General features: G+C 36.7%; 1 long non-coding RNA gene across 1 annotated transcript in view; it reads right to left on the bottom strand.

The window, feature by feature from the left end:
• The window catches only part of LOC134735468 (uncharacterized), a 63,304-nt gene that overhangs the window by 30,314 nt on the left and 11,333 nt on the right, over positions 1-21,657 (bottom strand). The window contains exon 2 of the long non-coding RNA XR_010118606.1: positions 2,206-2,327. This is a non-coding gene — a long non-coding RNA (uncharacterized lncRNA). The remainder of the gene's footprint in view (positions 1-2,205; positions 2,328-21,657) is intronic.

Here is a 21,657-nt window from a genome sequence, read left to right as displayed (position 1 = left end):
GACTGTAAACTTAATAGAGAGAAAACCTTATTTATAAATTTTCATGTGTTCTTTTGACAATAAGGAGCTGTGAGATTTGTATTTTAAAAGATACTTAGTAATAAAAACTTTAATTTTTAAAACTTTTATTTTTAAATTCTGCTTAATTGCATAAAAGTTAAAAGGTAATATTTAATATTTAATGAGGCTTATTGAGCTAAATGATGATATGCAGCTTGGGTTATACTTGCAATTATAAGATTTGCTCATTATACCTAAGCAATCTCCTTCACTCAATCTAGCTACCACAAAGGAAGCAAAATTCCCTGAATCATAATATCAAAGCATTCCATTATGTTTTCTATTAAGTTGTTTTGTTCTTTGAATCATTGTCTATTTTAATTTATCCTTTTAGAAAGAAAACAAATTACTTAACTTGCATTTCCCACTAGAAGCTTCACTACAGCTAGACTTGGAATTGATTTCAGGCCATTTTTTAATAAATGATGGTCCCTAGTGAAAGATAGAATACTTGAGCCGTCAATATTGAGTAAATAAAAGGGTTTGGGTAAATAAGAGAGAAGATATCTATTTTTCTCAAATATTTTAAATATCTAATAACCTATTCCTCATCTAAAACAAGCCACAATTACTGGAAATGATGGTCAGAGGAAGGTTTTAGCAACCCTGTGTAATACTACATGTCATGTTGGATCACTATTACAGAGAAACAGTTGTCGTGCTGCGTTTAGTAATTCTACACATTACCAGAGAAATAGACAACTCTTATAGCCACAGAAATCCAACGTAGCTACTGTCTACATATTCTTGTTTTAGACCTTTGGTGAAAAAATCTACTATGTGTATTGAATATATTTTACATTAGTTTTATCACAAAAAAGAAAAATGAGAATTCTATTAGATGCAAATACAAATTCTGAATGACAGGAAAGAAAAATTAAAATCAAAGCTGATCTTAATTAACAAAATGTATTATCTGCTTACATGTATATACAACTGTTCATATACAAAGGCACAGATGCATTTGTGGTTTTGAAAAATATCTATTTCATTTCAAAACTTCATTAAACAATATTACATATGGCAAGAAAACTGCTCTTTTTGAAGGATCTTTTAAAAAGTGTTAAACTTTATTAGATACTTCAAACTAGCAAAGCTCAACTTCATCACAATTATATAATAACACTGCACACTTTCAATTTTATCTGGAGAAATATACCTATCCCTTGAAATAACTCTGTAAACTTCCTGCTCACAGGTTTCATTTCAAGCCTTGAAAATGCAGAAAATCAATGCCAAATATACTTGCCCCGAAAGGAAAAGAAAATTTCAGGGGTGTCAGGATGTTTTATCACATAAAATACAGAATTGCAATTTGTATCTGAGCAGGCAACACATCTCCAAAAATAATACAATATTTATCACAAAATACATTCACAGATGCTAGATTCGGCACAAACCACTCCATACAGCTATTGATCAAATCAGTATTGAAAGCCTTATTACAAAATCTATGGCCCTTTTCTACTCTCCAACAGACATTTCAGGATGCCACAACCTTGCAGCTCCACTCTATCATTAATTTCCCCTAAATACACTTGGCAGAAGAATGAGAAACGTCACATTTTTCATTTAATTTCTAAAGAACATCACATCCTTTAAGAATAGGTTCTTGAAATTTTAAAATGTAAAACATAAAAACCCTAAAGAGACAAACATCCAAAAACATAAAAACCCTAAAGAGACAAACATCCAAAAACTTTTCTTCAAAATCACAACTTTATATGCTATGTGTTCCTGTAAAATACCACACACACAAACACACAGACACACCCACCCACCCAAAACACACACACACGCATATATATGGCCTCGTAATATCTCACATATATATACATATCACCAATTACAACAGAGACACACGCATATATATGGCCTCATAATACCTCACATATATATATACATATCACCAATTACAACAGAGAAAAGCCAATTTCAGAAAGATGGCTTCAATTTTGATGCATTTACTCATACCTAATTCTATTTCAATTTAACTGGTGCAGAGATATTACAATGCCCTGTAAAAAAACCTGACGGAAGATTATAACAAATTGCTTAAACATCAAACCAAAGACTCAACATAATTTCATCACAAAGCGAAATTCGCATCCGACTCGCAAAGAATTAGAAAATCCTTGCACTTACCTTGGCCTTGTCCATTCCACAGATGACCCCAAAAGACCACCGTCATCATCAACAGCCCCGGAGCCCACGTCCACATCCTCCTAGTGACACGCTCATGTCTTCTGGCCATTGCATCTTAAACTCTGCATATTCAGTGGGGTGGATGTGAAAGTACAATAAATTACATTCTCAGAGAAATACACTATGACTCAAATCCCATATCTAATATGCACTGTGCATTTCTGAATTATCCTGCCTACAAGGAGGTACATTTGAAAATCATGTTTCCCTTTAGGGTTGTCATATTGATGATTAATACGAAAGCTCATTCATCTTTAATCTTTACTCTAAGCATTCATCTGAATTACATTTTTAATATCATTTTCCAAAACAGGCCACTTAACCTATGAATATTAAAAAGTACTCCCGATATACATATTGGAGTTCAGTCAAGCAAAAGCATGGTGTATGGACACTACTTAAGTATAGCTTGATATTTAGGCAAATTGATGAATTTAACATACCATGTAATCTCTACATATATACAAAAGGACTTTTCAACACATTTATGTAAGTTTCGCATAAATACCCTTGAAAATATTCTCAAGTTTTAAGTGGTATTCTAATTATGTCAGTAATTTTAACTGAATAAAGAGATGCATCATGTGCAAAAACTAATCTTGTTTACTGAAAATTGAGAGTAAAATTAATTATAGAAGGTACAAAACCCTTGTAATTTTGATTTCAGATATATGACCCACAGGAACCTTCATATATACAAATATTATACACATATGTGACAATGTATATTTGAATGTTCATTTTGAAACTGCTTTTCATACTGATACATGAAAATACTTAAATGTCCACGAAAGCAAGGTTATTTATTCATACATTTGAATGATATACAGTAGCTCAAAAGAATAAACTTGAGTTGCATGTACTAATATGGATAAGTGTCCAAAATGAATAGTGAAGCAAAATTAGCAAATTTAATAATGATAAGTTCAAAACTACACCTTTCATATGTAAACATGTGCAATAGTTAAAACTATACATTTTATGTTGCATAAATATATAATACAGTATAATAACGCATAAGAATGATAAACACCTTCAAGACCAAAGTTAGGAAATTACAAGACTACAATTTAAATGGTAGGTAGGTGGAATTTTAAATCAGAGCTTACTTCTAAATCCCAATTTTTCCACAGTTGACAAAATACGGAGTTAAGAAAAGTAAACGTAATGATTTCCAGAATGAACGCTTTATTCAAAATGCTACGTAATTACAATTCTAATAAACTTGCAAGGGAATCCGGTCACCCAGAAGTTTTTTATCCCTTTCTCCTACATCACGAAAGGGGAAGATTTAATTACCAACTTTGCATTACTTAACGTCAGACTCATAGTATCAGAGCTAAAGAGAAATTTAAGAAACACCTAACTCAACCTCTCCATTTTAAATGACCAAATGAGTTGAGAAGGTTACAATGACATTTCTAAGTTCATATGTAAAAACAGAATTTTGATGACAATGACAGTTTAAGTACTAATAAACACTCCTTGAAAAGTTACTGTAATCCAGGTTATTTTACTGTGCTAAATGCCTTACATTCTTTACCCAATTCAGTTTTAACAGAAATCCTATGAACAAAGCACTTCCAAAATTTACCACTTCACAGCTAAGAAAACAAGGCTTAGAGAAATGCTACACGATCCCCTAGTCATGAGGTTAGTAGGTACCACTGTGGAGACTGAGGCAAAACAGGACGATTTCAAAGCCTATGCTCTGAACAAGTAAACACTAAGCAGGAATTTAGTTCTAGATCTCCCAGTTGTAGTCCAATAATCAGCCAAAACATGATGCTGAGAAGAGGGCAAAGAAAGATGTCTTGTATATGGAGCCTCATGTATTTGATCCCAAATACATCTTCAAATTGAAAATCATTAGAGCACAAGGCAATAATTAGTTTGTTTCTAAAATCATCAACCTTTCCCAAGTTGAACATACAAGTATATTTTATCATACATATACTATATGTGTGTATAATGTGTGTTTATATAAGTATTCCTGTGGTTTATATATCTGGATTTGGAATTACAAGTGTTTTCTGATTTATTATTATTATTATACTTTGAGTTTTGGGGTACATGTGCACAACGTGCAGGTTAGTTACATATGTATCCATGTGCCATGTTAGTGTGCTGCACCCTTTAACTCGTCATTTAGCATTAGGTGTATCTCCTAATGCTGTCCCTGCCCCCTCCCCCCACCCCACAACAGTCCCCAGAGTGTGATGTTCCCCTTCCTGTGTCCACGTGTTCTCACTGTCTCCCTCTGTTGCTCTGGCTGGAGTCAGTGGTGTGATCATAGCTCACTGCAGACTCCAAGTCCTAGGCTCAAGTGATACTTTTGCCTCAGCCTCTCAAGTAGCTCGGACTACAGGCACGCACCACCATCCCCGGCTAATGTTTTTACAGAGATGGGGTCCCACCGTGTTGCTTGACTGGTCTCAGCCTCCTTAGGTCAAGGGATCCTCCCACCTAGACTTCCGAAAGCACTGAGATTACAGGTGTCAGCCACCATGCGTTTTTTGATTTCTTCAATTAATTTTACTTATACACTTGATTACACAAGATTAATTTTGTGTACATAATGAATCTCTTTTAAGTTATGATTAATTAGAGTACCACTTAACAAGCGTGTCATCCCAGCACTTTGGGAGGCTGAGGTGGGCGGCTCACCTGAGGTCAGGCATGAGCCACCGTGCCCGGCTTACACACATTCTTTTCACTCCTGCTTGCAGATTTCTGTTCCCTTCTAATTCCAGTGGAACCACTTTCACTTAGTATCAAAATATCCAGATCCACTCATCAAAGTGTAAATAATCCGTCAGTAAATTACCTTTGCAAATCTATTTTTATGTAATATTTCCTTAACTTCTTCTTACCTACATCCAGTAGTCATTTTACAAGGCAGAATTTTTTCTATTTTTATATAGAACTGAGGCAGTATTTGAAAAAAATCTCAAAACACTCTTCAGGAAGGACTGGCATCTAAAACACCAGTTCCAATATATATTTTAGTAACATTTTAAAGGACAGATGGTTTTCAAAATGTTATTATAATTTAAAAAAATGTAACCTTCCTCTCTGAGTTCATGTTTATGGAAAACTAATATTTCATGAATGCCAAGATACTATGATGTATTATCTAAATGCTGCCCCTGCCATTCTATAAATATAAAAATCATAACCTTCTAACTAACTTTGGTATTAGTCAACAACTGTGCTGATGAAAAGTAAAATCAATTCATTTAAAAAAAAATTTTCCATGAAAAAAAAACAAGTAACTTGTAAGCAGTACAGTAGATGAACCAAAAAATAAAGTAACATTAACCAGAAAGACATGCCATGGACTTCTCTAATCTTTTTTTGGAACACCCTTTTCATGCATATGAAAATAAAAATTAAATATAAAATACCTACTTTATGTATGTACTTTTACTTGTGTCTATTGTTCTTTAAAGATTAAAATAACTCCTAAAGCCTGGATAGCTGAGCCCATTGTGCTCTTCTGCCCATAAAATAGATTGGATGTGCAGTGAAAGTGGTAAAACTTAGGCTTTCAGATTAGTTATGACGATGGAAACACAATTCCATTCAATAGTGTTCATCTTGGTCTTTCAAATGTTTAAGGTCACAAGGCAAAAGAGAACAGACTTTAAGAATGTTCGTGTGTTACTTCTCGTCTTAGCCAACAGCTACATTAGTTCAATTAGGCCAGTGTTTTGGAGTAAACAGCACTGTGAAATGTGTCGTGGAGTCCGGAGGCTCCACCACCTACCTCCAGGTAGTTGTTCTGTCCGATGGAGCCTAGAGTAATAACTTAGGAGATGCATTACATCTACAGGTACCAACTAGGAAGGGTAGTCTTGAATTAAATGGCTTTAGAACACGTTATAAGAGCAAATCGAAGCTTCCAGGTATTAGAAAAACTTCAATCACAGAGCGTCTCTGGGTTCTATCTGTGGCCAGCATCAGCTATCTGTCTGCCCTCCCCGAATGCTTTCTCTCATCATGTGGATCTTCTAGATGGTTTTATTCTTCCCCAGCCAGCCAACTTGATCAACAAGCCTAGGTATATTAGGTATGTATAAAGTTGGTTCTTAAATAAAGTCCATTTCTGTATCTAGGTAAGTAATGTCTTCAGACTTACAATTTCATTGATATCTAGAAAGAGTGACTCTAGTTAGCTTCTAGTGTCAGTTTTTCTAGCAGCTTCTTTAAAAAAAAAAAAATCTTCTCTGGAACAAATCTTCCTTGCAAGTATTGCTGTTGGCAATAGTCCTCTTTACTGAAATGCTTATCCGGTGAAACTTGCTATGTGCCAGTGAGCCTGCAGGTTGATGGTCCTTTTGTTCAACTTCTCCATTATAAAGCAACCTCTCTGATCACCCTTTTAAAACTAAAGACCAAAGAATCAAATGAGATCAGGAAGTGACCAGAGCTCACAGGTCATCAACTCCTCTTCTTAGCATATTATAGCACACAGTCTAAGCCCGAAAAACCCAGCAGAACCCATTACAGCTCTCGAGTTCCAGTTATTAACATTGATTTTTTTCAATGGAAAATTTTCATTAGAAGCCATCACAGGACTCACATTCAGTAATAACTTAGATTAGGATACATACTGGAGCCTTTGTCCTTAGAGTAGGTGCCACTGAGTCACTATTAAAAGGAGTCTTTTTGACCTTAGTAAATTCTCACAGGGCTTATCTCAGTCTAAACTGTAACTGGCCTTTACTAGTGATGTCATGTGTAATTCAAATTAATATTGTAATGTATATAAATTGTATATATAGGTATAATACATGCATGTATTTACAATTATTTATTTTATTTTATTTTTTAATAAGATAAAACTTAGAGGTTAAAATATGACTCTAGGCCATTGTGCTTTAGAATGAAGAGCACAGACATGGGTTGGAAATGTAAATTTTGACCCCATTTAATTTCTGTGACAAATCCATTAATGTCTTCAAGGTTCAGGCTCTACGTATGAGACAAATGAAAAGAGCTCTAAGATTCCTGAAAACCCTAAAGTATTAAAATTCCACTCTGCCATTAGTTCAGATAAATCATTTGCCAATTTGCCCCACAAGAACCAGGCATCTTTAAATGGTAACATAACATGCACTTCTCTCTCCCAAAGTGTAGTGCATAAACGTTCTGCTTCTGAATAACACAGGATGCCTGCTAAAATGTGCTGTCAGAGGTATTAGTAAGGAAAGTTATCAAAACTTCTGTAGATGTGGCCCTGAAATACACATTGTAATAAATCCTCCAGGCCTCTCAAGTTAGGAATAACTGGTTTATAAAATTGTACTTACTTAAAAATTATAGATAAACAGATTTCACCGTAACCCAGTTTTTCTGATCTGAATGAAATAAGGCCCTATATTCAGACTGACTTTTCAGTGAAAAACAACTTAAAATAGTGACAAATCATCTATAAGTTTAAATGAATATAACTAGGAGACCTGAAAACTCAGGTTTAGCAGTCATCTTCCAACAGTTTGAGAGCCCACAGGAGCCACAGAGCCCTCATGTCTCTCCAGAGAAGCAGGGTGATTCTTCCCCCTAAACACCCTGCAATTCTTGAAGTGAGTGAAAGCATTCCTGCTCACACTGATACCCTCTCAAGCGAACTCAAAGTTAAGCCATCTCCAGCCAGACCAGATACCCTGGCCCATATCTCATTCATTAATATATGTTGAGAAGCCTTTGTTTCTTGGAAACTACATGAAGTGAATAGACTGTGGACTCCACTGGACCTAGTGGTCTATATTTAACCAATTCCCTTCACACATATGTATCAGATGCTCTCTTAGTTACGGAGCTGCAGTGGTGAATAAGAAAGCCACAGTCCTGTACTCCTAGGGTTTCAATTCTGAAGACGAAGACAGGCACAGAAACCCCACTGAGCAAAGAGAAGAGATTATTACAAAATGTGTTCACATGCAAAGTGAAGCAAGGGACTGAATATACAACAAGGGTGTTGGGGCGAACATTAGATATAATCTTAATTCAGATTATATAAGATTCATACATACAATTTTTATATATAGATATATTGATTTGGGCCGGGCATGGTGGCTTATGCCTGTAATCCCAGCATTTTGGGAGGCCAAGGCGGATGGATCACTTGAGTCCAGGAGTTTGAGACCAGTCTGATCAACATGGCAAAACCCCATCTCTACTAAAGATAAAAAAGTTAGCCGGGTGTAGTGGTGTGCGCTTGTAGTCCCAGCTACTCAGGAGGCTGAGAAAGGAAAACTGCTTGAACCCAGGAGGCAGAGGTTTCAGTGAGCCAAGATTGTGCCACTGCACTCCAGCCTGGGTGACACAGCAAGACCCTGTCTCAAAAGAAAAAGAAAAAAAAGAAATATTAATTTGGATTATACAGATTCTAACCACTTCTTTCAAGTGAGAATATTTAAGCCAAGACCTGAGAATAAAAAGAGTTAGCTTTTCATACAATACAGAAAGGTTCGTCTTTTAGGAAAAACCCCCAGTGTTCAAGGACCTTAATATATGAGCAAGATCTTGGCATGTAGAAGAAACCTGTGAATTGGATGAAATGAAAAACTGAAAAGTAGGAATCTGGATGAAGTACAGAAGGGAGAAAGACTAATGTGAGACGTGGCTGAAAGACAAGGATATGTGAAACAGTACAGGTCTTCATTAGTAATGATGAGGAACATAGGTCTTAGTCCAAGTACACCAGAAAAGTGGGAGAGTTGGAAACTGAAAGACATGTTAAGAGATCACTTTGGTTTCTCTGTAGCTAACAGGGTGTAGGAGATTAAGAATTAAAGTAGGTTGACTAAGGATGACCTAAGAAAATAAGCGTAGCTAAGAAAATATGTGGCTCTGGCTAGGCTGGGGACATTGGAAATCAAAATAGGTGGAGAAAATTACAGATGTATTTGGAACCAAAATATTTTTGAAATGAATGTTGAATTGGATATTGTCAGAATATTGAGGAAGGGCCAAAAATGACTTATAAGCGTCTAGCATGGCTGGCAGTGCCACTTACTGACATGTGGGAAACCAGGACATGTTACCTCTGAATTATTCGAGTGCTATTGTCATGTAAATCATCAACTCCTAGAATAAAAGTCTGGGCCAAACTCTAAAACTGGAAATTATTAGCTGTTTAGTAGTGTTTAGAGCTTAGAGAGAGTATGTGTGTGGAGAGAAAAGAAGAGCAATTAGGACAGAACCCTTAGAAACATCAATATTTAAAATTTGGGAAGAGAAATAGAAACAAATAAATTGTGGGAAAATGAAGCTCAGGGTAGTTGCAAGGGAATGCTAAAAATGAACTATGGCATTTGAGGAGGAAAACTTGGAAACTGAAAGCAAGAGAGTACGGATGGATCGTGAGGGAGCAGCAGCAGCTGTGTCCTAAGGAGAGTCTCAGTGAAAATGAAGGGTTGTAGGAATGAGGATATCTGGGCCAATAAGCTGGCAAGGAGTGATGTCCAGGAGGCAGAATATTTGCATCTAGATCCTGGTGGTACATACCCTTGTAGAAAATGTTTCAGATTTGATGACAATAAAGTGGAGGAAAGAAAAAAAGTAATGGAAATAAAGATGTCAGAAAACGGGGAACCGAGGTTTGTACTGGTCCTTTCACGTGAAAGCTGAGCCACTAAAATGATGGCTGAACTTGCCTGAAGATGATATTGAGCAAAAGATCTAAAGCCTTAAATAAATGACAAGAGGCCAGGTGCAGTGGCTCATGCCTGTAATCCCAGCACTTTGGGGGGCTGAGGCAGGCAGATCACCTGAGGTCAGGAGTTCGAGACCAGCCTGGCCGACATGGCGAAACCCCGTCTCTACCAAAAATACAAAAATTAGCTGGGTGTGGTGGTATGCACCTGTGGTGGTATCCAGTTACTCAGGAAGCTGAGGCAGGAGAATCACTTGAAACCGTGAGGAGGAGGTTGCAGTGAGCCGAGATCACACCATTACACTCCAGCATGGGTGACAGAGCAAGACTCCATATCAAAAAAAAAAAAAAAAGACAAGAGTGCCCAGGAGGGAGGTCTGTTGATGATGGTAATACCAAAGGGGCATGGCTGATATTTCCAAGGGGTTTGAGTTTCAAAGGAACAGTCTAATTTGCAAGGAGCGGAGAAATTAACAGTCTAGAAGTTGTAACGGGAACCAAGAACAACCACCTCGGCTTCCAGCCATAGGTATGTGGAGGGTGAGAAAAAGACCTGTCTCAATTTATGAAAGCTAGAGGAAAAATTGTACTTTGGTATCAACCAAGTTTTGTTTTAAGATAATTACAAAGCAATACGGAACTTAGCAACAGTCAATTTTGACAGTTTCCAGCAGCTTAGTAAATTCTGCAAAAAATTAAGATTTAACACTGAAGTATAGAAAAATTTTAATGGCATAGCACCTTTCTTCACAATTCCTTAAACCAAATAATTCCCTGTTCTTCTAACTCTCTCCTTACACTATCAACTAGGCTTCTTATTCAATGAACGGTATAAGTCTACTAAGACACACACACACACACACACACACACACGTCTTATCCAGCTGCAGATCTCATTTTTGAAGGTACATTGAAAGTACATAGATCATTCTATAATCATCAACTGTGAAGATTGTGAGCAACGGGAATAAGTATTCTTGGAAAAGAAGTTTCCTGTGTATAAGAAAAAAAAGAGTCCAACTCTGGGAACTGACTTGGCTGAGTCATCATTATATGCCACTGGCAAGAAATCAAGAAGTAACCCAGGACTGATAAACTTTGTTAAAGGAAATGGAAACAGCCTATCTGTGAGGCTTAATTCTTGATAATCTGGCCAAGATATAGCATCTGGATAAGAGTTCACTGACTCAACTAAATTTTGTGAAGGTGAAGTACTTGTTAAAATGAAAGATCTATTTAGAGAGAAATAAGTAGACATAATGTCTGCACTATAGAGAGGTGTATACCTGCTTTTTGCAAAAACAGTTTGTATCTTTGAAATGCTGGTTTGCCCTGGACAGAGCTAACTTAAATAGAGACCAGGCGCGGTGGCTCATGCCTGTAATCCCAGCACTTTGGGAGGCCGAGGAGGGTGGATCATGAGGTCAGGAGATCGAGACCATACTGGCTAACACGGTGAAACCCCGTCTGTACTAAAAATGCAAAAAATTAGCCGGGCATGGTGGCGGGCACCTGTAGTCCCAGCTACTCTGGAGGCTGAGGCAGGAGAATGGTGTGAACCCGGGAGGCGGAGCTTGCAGTGAGCCGAGATCACGCCACTGCACTCCAGCTGAGTGACAGAGCGAAACTCCGTCCCAAAAAAAATATATATATAGTTTATATATATATATATGTATATATACCCAAAAGATTATAAATCATGCTGCTATAAAGACACATGCACACGTATGTTTATTGCGGCACTATTCACAATAGCAAAGACTTGGAACCAACCCAAACGTCCAACAATGATAGACTGGATTAAGAAAATGTAGCACATATACACCATGGAATACTATGCAGCCATAAAAAAGGATGAGTTCATGTCCTTTGTAGGGACATAGATGAAGCTGGAAACCATAATTCTCAGCAAACTATCACAAGGACAAAAAAAAAACAAACACTGCATGTTCTCACTCATAGGTGGGAATTGAACAATGAGAACACATGGACCCAGGAAGGGGAACATCACACTCCAGGGCCTGTCATGGGGTGGGGTGAGGGGGAGGGACAGCATTTGGAGATATACCTAATGTAAATGATGAGTTAGTGGGTGCAGCACACCAACATGGCACATGTATACATATGTAACAAACCTGCACGTTGTGCACATGTGTCCTAGAACTTAAAGTATATATATATAAAAAAAGAGAAAACCATTAAAGAAAGGCTATAATACACAGGAACACACAGACACACATACACCTGTGTGTCTATATCTTCAGTTATCACACTTTTTTCTATACAGACTCCACACAAGACAAACATGTTACATTTTATGAGAAACTATAAGTGGAAAGAGGAGAATTTGTTAAATCAATATAGAATGTTCCTTGTTTAGCATAATTCTAACTGTTTCTCATTAGAGGTCTGAGTATCAATCTGTATTATATGTGGCCATGCTGGCATTTGGGAAATTCCACAAGAAACTTTTTAAATATGAATTTGGAAAAGGGAAAAGGATTTTTAAAGTGTCTTTTTTTGTTCTGCATTCTGCGTGGAACATATATTTTGTGCTAACTGCTCGTGTTAGCTTGTGATTGCCTGTGACTATGTGGAAGATATACTTTACGTGACTATGTGAGCAATAGTCTTAAAGTTAAGGAATCTAAAAATTGGTTGGTTTAGTTGCTAATTAGGTAAATAACCTTGTAATGGTTACTTAACCTCTCAAAGATTAATTATCTTCAGTGGTACATTGAAGGTTCCATTCATATTGATTTTAGTAGACTTATCCTGCTAAAAAGTAAATTTAACAGAAATTATTCTAGACCTCATTATTTCAGGAGACTCCACCCCAGCTTTTATTCCTAACTTCAAGAAATGCAGAGAAATTTAAAAATTAGATGTTCTCCCAATTCAACAGAATATAACTGAACTAAATAGATTTATGTATAATTCATTATTTCAACCTTTAACGCTATATCCAAGCGGTTTGTTTTCACCATAAAGTTATAGCTGTTTAGGCCAACAATTAAAGAGGACCTTGATAGAGAATGACAAGAGAGGATGATTGCCCTATTGTCTATCTTCCAGCTGCTTTCAATGCCCTGAAGTTTTATTCACACCCAAATATTAGAATCTTATCTGAGAGAGCGTACTCAAATGAAGAATCATGCTAATTTCTCAAGAAAAGTGTTACAGAATAATAAATGCCTTTCTGGTCAAAGCACTGATGCTCTGGAAATAATCTTTTTCCAAATGAGGTACAGGAATTGTTACGACTATTAAAAGTTTGTATATGATATCTGCCAGGTTCGACTGAGCTTCACTTAAAATCTACTATATTAGGGCCAAGTGTAATGACTCAAATTAGTGAACTTAAACATTGTTTTAAAATGTTTCATGGAGACATTTCAAATATTGCTCTCTGATTTATCACTGTTACTTTTGCTGAATTCAATTTGATGCCAAGATTTATTCAGATTAATCAAATGCCATAAACTCTGATACCTAATGTTCCTTAACACCTTAAGAACTTTTAAACAGGTCAAATGTTGAAGATACGCTTTCAGTGAAACTGTACCTAAGCACATGAATTCTATTGAATATAGCTTTTCAGAAGACTAACAAAGAAGACTTAGGAAATTCGGAAACATTTTTTAAACCTTCTAGGGGGAATTAAACTACTGAAAAATAATTTCAATTTGTGAATCTAATGGCATTAATCAGAAGATAAGAAAAAAGTAACCATAAAACTTTATGGGGGTAATATTTGCTATGAGGATCAGGAAAAACAACTAATGGATATTAGGCTTCATACCTGGGTGGTGAAATAAACTGTACAACCAACCCCATGGCACAAGCTTACCTCTGTAACAAACCTACACTTGTACCCCTGAACTTAAAAGTTAAAATTTAAATAAATAACGTTGTGCTATTAATTTCAACCAGAGCCTTTCCAAGGTGCAGGGAACTTTTCAGAATTTTATTTCTTGCAAAAGGAAATTTGATTCCTTGCTTAGGGCCTTCCTAGCAAAACCTCTATTCTTTGGAGAAGCATCATACTCCTACAAGATTTAAGGACCATCATATTTGTCAGACTTTTTTTCTGTTTTACTGTGAGCAGTTTACAGAATATAAAGAAAAATCAAATCCGAAGGTGCACTACACGTGTTTTAGCAAAAGGAACATTTTTGTTTACTTTTAAGAAAATACGACAAATTTAGTTTTCTGACCTATTACCAAGTTAGACATCTTGAGTGAATTGAATCTGTTGTAATCCTGTTTGGTTTTCATCCCATGGCTCTGGAAAACTGACATTTATCTCCAATTTTTCAACTCTGCTTCTTTCCAGTACCTCATCTATACGACTATTGTAGTACTTTTCATCTGCTTCTACCACTACACTATGGCTGCATTACTTTTAACATAGTGTCCCACATGTTACCCATTTCTACCTAATATAAAGTGTAGAAATTGAATTATAATTGAGTATCCAGTTGCCTCATATTCTGGTCTTCAACTGAAATAACTCCAGCTATCTCAAAACTTCAACCCTCCCTGGAAGTATTGGACCAAATTATCCCAGATTATAGCACTCTCAGGCTAAAATTACTAATGCTTCTATAGTTTCAGAGACAGTATCAGGTTATTCAACACAACCTTCCATGCACCATCCCAGCCTCATATAATCAGAGGACACTTAGACGACTTTAATAGCCTTCAAAAGACACCCTCCTCTTTTACTTATATATATATTTATTTATCTATTTATTTAATGGAGACAGGGTCTCACTCTGTCACCCAGACTGGAGCGCAGTGGCATAATCACGGTCCTCCGCAGCCAGCACCTGCCGGGCTCCCACCCTTCCACCGCAGCCTCCTGAGTGGCTGGGACCACAGGCGCCGCCACCACGTCTGCCTGGTTTTTGTATTTTTGTGGAGATGGGGTTTCACATGTTGCCCAGGCTGATCTGAGACTCCTGGGCTCAAGCGATCCACCTGCCCCGGCCTCCCAAAGTGCTGGGATTACATGAATGAGCCACTGTGCCCAGCCGGCCCCCCTCGGTTTTTAACCTTCGTACTGTTTATATAATCATCCTTCACGAATTAGAACACTTAATTACTCGATGGTTCTCATTATTCTAATATGAAGAACTATATTAAGAAAATAAATTCCCAGCCGGGCGCGGTGGCTCACGCTTGTAATCCCAGCACTTTGGGAGGCCGAGGCGGGCGGATCACGAGGTCAGGAGATCGAGACCACGGTGAAACCCCGTCTCTACTAAAAATACAAAAAAAATCAGCCGGGCGTGGTGGCGGCGTCTGTAGTCCCAGCTACTCGGAGAGGCTGAGGCAGGAGAATGGCGGGAACCCGGGAGGCGGAGCTTGCAGTGAGCCGAGATTGCGCCACTGCACTCCAGCCTGGGCGACAGAGTGAGACTCCAGCTCAGACAAAAAAATAAATAAATAAATTTCCAATATTTCCTAGAATATCCAATTTAATGCTATACATCACATAAAAATAAAAGCCATCTTACTGTGTTAGTTTCTTACTGCTGTTACAATAAATTAACATAAACTCAGAGGCTTAAAACAACACATTTTTTTTCTTTATACTTCTGGGGGTCAGAAGTCCAAAATGGGTCTTAGTGTGCTAAAATCAAGTTATCATCAAGTCTATATTTTGTCTGGAGATCCCAGGAGAGAATTCACCAGGTTTGAGGGGTCACATGTACCCCTGAGCTCTTGGCCTCTGCCTCCATGGACACAGCACATCACTTCAGCCTCGGCTCCAGTTTCCCCAAGCTCTTCTGCTCACTCTGGTCTCTCCGCCTTCCTGTCTGAAGGTTCTTTGTGACTACAGTGGGCCCACCTAGATAATTCAGGAAAATTGCTCCATTTTAAGGTCAGGTGATTAGCAATCTTAATTCCACCTCTAACCATAATGCTCCCATGCTGCCTAACAACACATTCAAAAGGTCATCCTGCTAAGGGTCATTATTCTACCTACACACTAAGTGACTGAGAAAAAGTAAAGTTATGTATCATGCCTTACCTATGGCGAGGAAATAATAACTTATAATGATTTATCTAAAAAAACCTGTTTTTAAAAGCTTTGGTCCTAGTCTATTGATTAAAGTTTTGGTATATTCCAGATAAATTTCATGTCCTTGATGCTAACACATTGTGCACAGTAGATGGCCTTTTTAAAATATTACTGTATAAAGGAATATTTAAGGTTGTCTGGACAATAGAAAAGGAACTTTAGTTGCTATGCCACAAAAGGCCGGATTTCTGCACATTACACCTCCTACCAGTGCACACATGTGCCAAACTCCTTCCTGAAAGCCTGGTTTAGGTTTCCTATGTGCTTAGCAATAGTTTTACTCTCACGACTGTTTATATTAAGTCCTATTTTTTAAGGCATATCCTCATTTGTTTGTTTTCCTGAGCCTCTGAACTGGATTTCATCTGGTATGTATTGCACAGGTTTGCACACTTGATTGTACGCTACCTTAAAGCATCCTCTTGTGTTCTGGAGACGGTTATTTTTCTCCATGGTAAGGTGATAAGTGACTTCTCTGAGGACTTGCCACCTTAGAATGCAGTGGTGACATCACCTGCTCAGGCTCTGTCTGCAATGTGGAATTTAGTATTTTCCAACTTCTGGTCTAACTTGAACTTCATAATTAAGCAGAGCCGCCTTTTGAGGGAACAGTAGGGTGTCTGCCCCTAAACGTCTGTGTAAATGCAGAGACACATTTGGGAACATAACTGACTTTTATGTACAGAAGCCAGATGCATTTCATGCCCATGCATGCTTAGGGAAGCAAGTTCATCTCATCTATCACAATAAGCATCTGTGCCACTAAATTCCACTGCAGGATGCTTTTCACACTTAGACAACAAAACATTTAAGGAAATAAAAGCTCTTTCCAATAAAAATGTGCATCAAAAACTGTGTGTATGTTTTAAAAAAAACCTTCCTCTATAAGATAAGGCCACAGGAACTACTAAAAAAGCATTCTTGAAATATATTTTCTGATAGGCATCTAGGCCCTTGCCTTATATAAGATTTAAGGAAAGTGATGTGTGTGTCTTTATACTTGAAAGGCTGCTTTCAACAGCAAAGGGTATGCTTTGAGGTATCAATATAGTTTTGAGAATGCAAAAGTTTAAAAGAAATGGAATGCATATTCTCCAGGTATGAACATGCAATTGTCATTATTTTCCTACCATCTACTATATTAGAAACGGAAGAAAAATTATGGAAATGTCTGCTTTCCCTCAATAGGTGTACCTATTTATTAAAGTTAATTAATTACTATTCTTTAAACATTTTCAAAATAGACTCATAAGTGACAACTTTCAGAGAAAATAAGGGTTTTTGGATGTATATATTTACTTATAATCTGGATACAATAATTTTGTTAAATAGTAACTCCATATTAATAATGTTCTCTATTGTTTTTGCATTTTGTTTAACAATAGAGAATCTAATACATTTAGTGTTCATGAGTTTCATACAGTTTCCTGTCAATGTACTTTGTCTTTTTTTATTGGACTACTAATCATTTATTTATGATTTGTTGGAACTACTCATATTTTAAATATATCAAGTGAATTGCAAGCACTTGTTGCTGATTTGATATTTGCTTTTTACACATATTCATGGTATCCTCTGAAAAAGAAAAGTTTTATATTTTAACAAATTCCAATCCATAAATTTTTTTAAAAAATTTTCTGCTATTGGTTAGGGCTATGTTTAGATATTTAATTTTAACCGTAATGTTGCAAGTGATATTTGTCTATGGTATTTTTTCTTTATGTTTTGAAAAGGTGTATTTGACATCCACTCTGGAATTAGTATTTATGAATGACATATTATACCTTTGTGCAACTATAAAATACATATAGCCAATTATCTGAACACCATTTTATGAACTGTTTATCACTTATCCACTGATTTGAAACACTATCTTTATCATATATTGGATTTTAGGTTTATTGAGATTATGTAACATGAAATTATTTAATTATGAAATTATGTGAATTCAAGCATGACAGTCAGCTCTTCTTCCCCACCACTACCCTGTAAAAGGGTGGATGGAATAATTGCTTCCCTATGGCTTAAGTGTATGAGAGGTATACAACATGGTCTTGATGAAGTGGAAACTACACAGAAACTGTTTTTGGTCCTGAAACGTACTCCAGCTTTACCAATTTGTTCTACACATATACCATTGAGGGTAGAAGCTGAATTTTGCTAATGATTATATTTATACTACTTAACATTGTGCCAGATACTGAGTAGATGCTTAGAAACATGTTTAATGACTTGTTTTATTGCTAGAGACCTAATTATCTGCTGTAGTGGTGCTATCTCATTCAGAATCATTTTGACCAGCCTTTCTCCATCATGAATAAAACACTTATTTACACGCTTGTGTACATGCACATGTGCATAGAAACACACACACCCTTTGCAGAGACAAACTGTATTGAAAGCATGTACAAACATTACAGTATATTTGTTGATTCTGACCTGATTCTGATTCTATTGTATACTTTTTCATTCTGATCACAATAACAATAAAAATAGAAAACTATAAGTTGTGAAGCTGGAAGATGCAGAACATGAAAGATCAAATTACCAATTTTTTTTTCTATTTTCTTTAGTTGGCTGCTGATGAAATCAGAAAAGAAATGGACACAAAAATGAAAGTATGCAATGTGTGTGTGTGTGTGTGTTTCTATGTGTGTGTGTATCACATGCACTCTTTTCCATGATGTACATATGAAATTTCATAACCAGCCAAACTAAGCTTCATAAGTGAATGAGAAATAAAATCCTTTACAGACAAGCAGATGCTGAGAGATTTAGTCACCATCAGACCTGCCTTCCAAGAGCTCCTAAAGGAAGCACTAAACATGGAAAGGAAAACCCAGTACCAGCCACTGCAAAAACACACCAAAATATAAAAACCAATGAAACTAGGAAGAAACCGCCTCAACCAATGTGCCGAATAACCAGCTAGCATCATGATGACAGGATCAAATTCACACATAACAATATTAACTGTAAATATAAATGGGCTAAATGCCCCAATTAAAGACATACACTGGCAAATTGGATAAAGAGTCAATACCCACAGGTGTGCTGTATTCAGGAGACACATCTCACTTGCAAGGACACACATAGGCTCAAAATAAAGGGATGGAGGAATATTTACCAAGCAAATGGAAAGAAAGAAAAAAAAAGCAGGGGTTGCAATCCTAGTCTCTAATAAAACAGACTTTAAACCAACAAGGATAAAAAAGGACAAAGAAGGGCATTACATAGTAGTAAAGGGATCAATGCAACAAGAAGAGCTAACTATCCTAAATATATATATGCCAAATACAGTAGCACCAGGATTCATAAAACGAGTTCCTAGAGACCTACAAGGAGACTTAGACTCCCACACAATAATAGTGGGAAACTTTAACAACCCACTATCAATATTAGACACATCAACAAGAAAGGAAATTAACAAGGATATTCAGACTTGAACTCAGCTCTGGTCCAAGTGGACATAATAGATACCTACAGAACTCTCCACCCCAAATCAACAGAATATACATTCTTCTCAGCACCACATAGCACTTATTCTAAAATCAACCACATAATTGGAAGTAAAACACTCCTCAGCAAATGCAAAAGAATGAAAATCATAACAAACAATCTCTCAAACCACAGTGTAATCAAATTAGAACTCAGAATTAAGAAACTCACTCAAAACTGCACAACTACATGGAAACTGAACCACCTGCTTCTGAATGACTACTGGGTAAATAGCAAAATTAAGGCAGAAATAAATAAGTTCTTTGAAACCAATGAGAACAAAGACATAACATACCAGAATCTCTGGGATACAGGTAAAACAGTGTTTAGAGGGAAATTTATAGCATTAAATGTCCACATCAGAAAGTGGGAAAGATCTAAAATAGACACCCTAACATCACAATCAAAAGAAGCAATGGAAAACACATTAAAAACCTAGTATAAGACAAGAAATAACTAAGATCACAGCAGAACTGAATGGGAGAGAAACACAAAAAAAACTTCCAAAAAAATCAATGAATCTAGGAGTGGGTTTTTTGAAAAGATTAAGAAAATAGATAGACCGGTAGCCAGACTAACAAGGAAGAAAAGAGAGAAAGATCAAATAGACACATTAAAAAACGATAAAGGGGATATCACCACTGATCCCACAGAAATACAAACTATTATCAGAGAATACTGTAAACACCTCTACACAAATAAACTAGAAAATCTAGAAGAAATGGATAAATTCCTGGACACATACACCCTCCCAAGACTAAACCAGGAAGAAGTCAAATCCCTGAATAGACCAATAACAAGTTCTGAAATTGAGTCAGTAATTACTAGCCTACCAACCAAAAAAAGCCCAGGACCAGATGTATTCACAGCCGAGTTCTACCAGAGGTACAAAGAGGAGCTGGTACCATTCCTTCTGAAACTATTCTGAACAATAGAAAAAGAAGGACTCCTCCCTAACTCATTTTATGAGGCCAGCATCACTCTGATTCCAAAACCTGGCAGAGAACCAATAGAAAAAGAAAATTTCAGGCCAATATCACTGATGAACATCGATGCGAAAATCCTGAATAAAATACTGGCAAGCGAATCCAGCAGCACATCAAAAAGCTTATCCACCACGATCAAGTTGGATTCATGCCTGGCATGCAAGGCTGGTTCAACATATGCAAATCAATAAACATAATCCATCACATAGAACCAAGGACAAAAACCTCATGATTATCTCAATAGATGCAGAAAAGGCCTTCAATAAAATTCAACACCCCTCATACTAAAAACTCTCAATAAATTAGGTATTGATGGAACATATCTCAAAATAATAAGAGCTATTTATGACAAATGCATAGCTAATATCATGCTAAATGGCCAAAAGCTGGAAGCATTCCCTTTGAAAACTGGCCCAAGAGAAGGATGCCCTCTCTCCCCACTCTTATCAACATAGTATTGGAAGTTCTGGCCAGGGCAATCGAGTAAGAGAAAGAAATAAAAGTATGCAAATAGGAAGAGAGGAAATCAAATTGTCTCTGTTTGCAGATGACATGATTGTATATTTACAAAATGCCACCACCTCAGCCCAAAAATTCCTTAACCTGATGAGCAACTTTGGCAAAGTTATAAAATTAATGTGCAAAAATCACAATCATTCTTATATACCAATAACAGACAAGCAGAGAGCCAAATCATTAGTAAACTCCCATTCACAATTGCTATAAAGAAAACAAAATACCTAGGAATACAACCTACAAGGGATGTGAAGGACCTCTTCAAGGAGAACTACAAACCAGAGCTCAAGGAAATGACAGGACACAAACATATAGAGAAACATTCCATCCTCATGGATAGGAAGACTCAATATCATGAAAATGGCCATATTGCCCAAAGTAATTTATAGATTCAATGCTATTCCCATCAAGCTACCATTGACTTTCTTCACAGAACTAGAAAAAAACTATGTTAAATTTCATATGGAAGCAAAAAAGAGCCTGTGGAGCCAAGACTAACCTAAGCAAAAAGAACAAAGCTGGAGGCATGACGCTGCCTGACTTCAAACTATATTACAAAGCTACAGTAACCAAAACAGCATGGTGCTAATACCAAAACAGATATATAGACCAATGAAACAGAATAGAGGCCTCAGAAA

Source organism: Symphalangus syndactylus, chromosome 21 (genome assembly GCF_028878055.3).
Source record: "Symphalangus syndactylus isolate Jambi chromosome 21, NHGRI_mSymSyn1-v2.1_pri, whole genome shotgun sequence".
In the NCBI taxonomy this organism is placed as follows: Eukaryota; Metazoa; Chordata; class Mammalia; order Primates; family Hylobatidae; genus Symphalangus; species Symphalangus syndactylus.
This window is presented reverse-complemented; position numbering and strand designations above follow the sequence as displayed.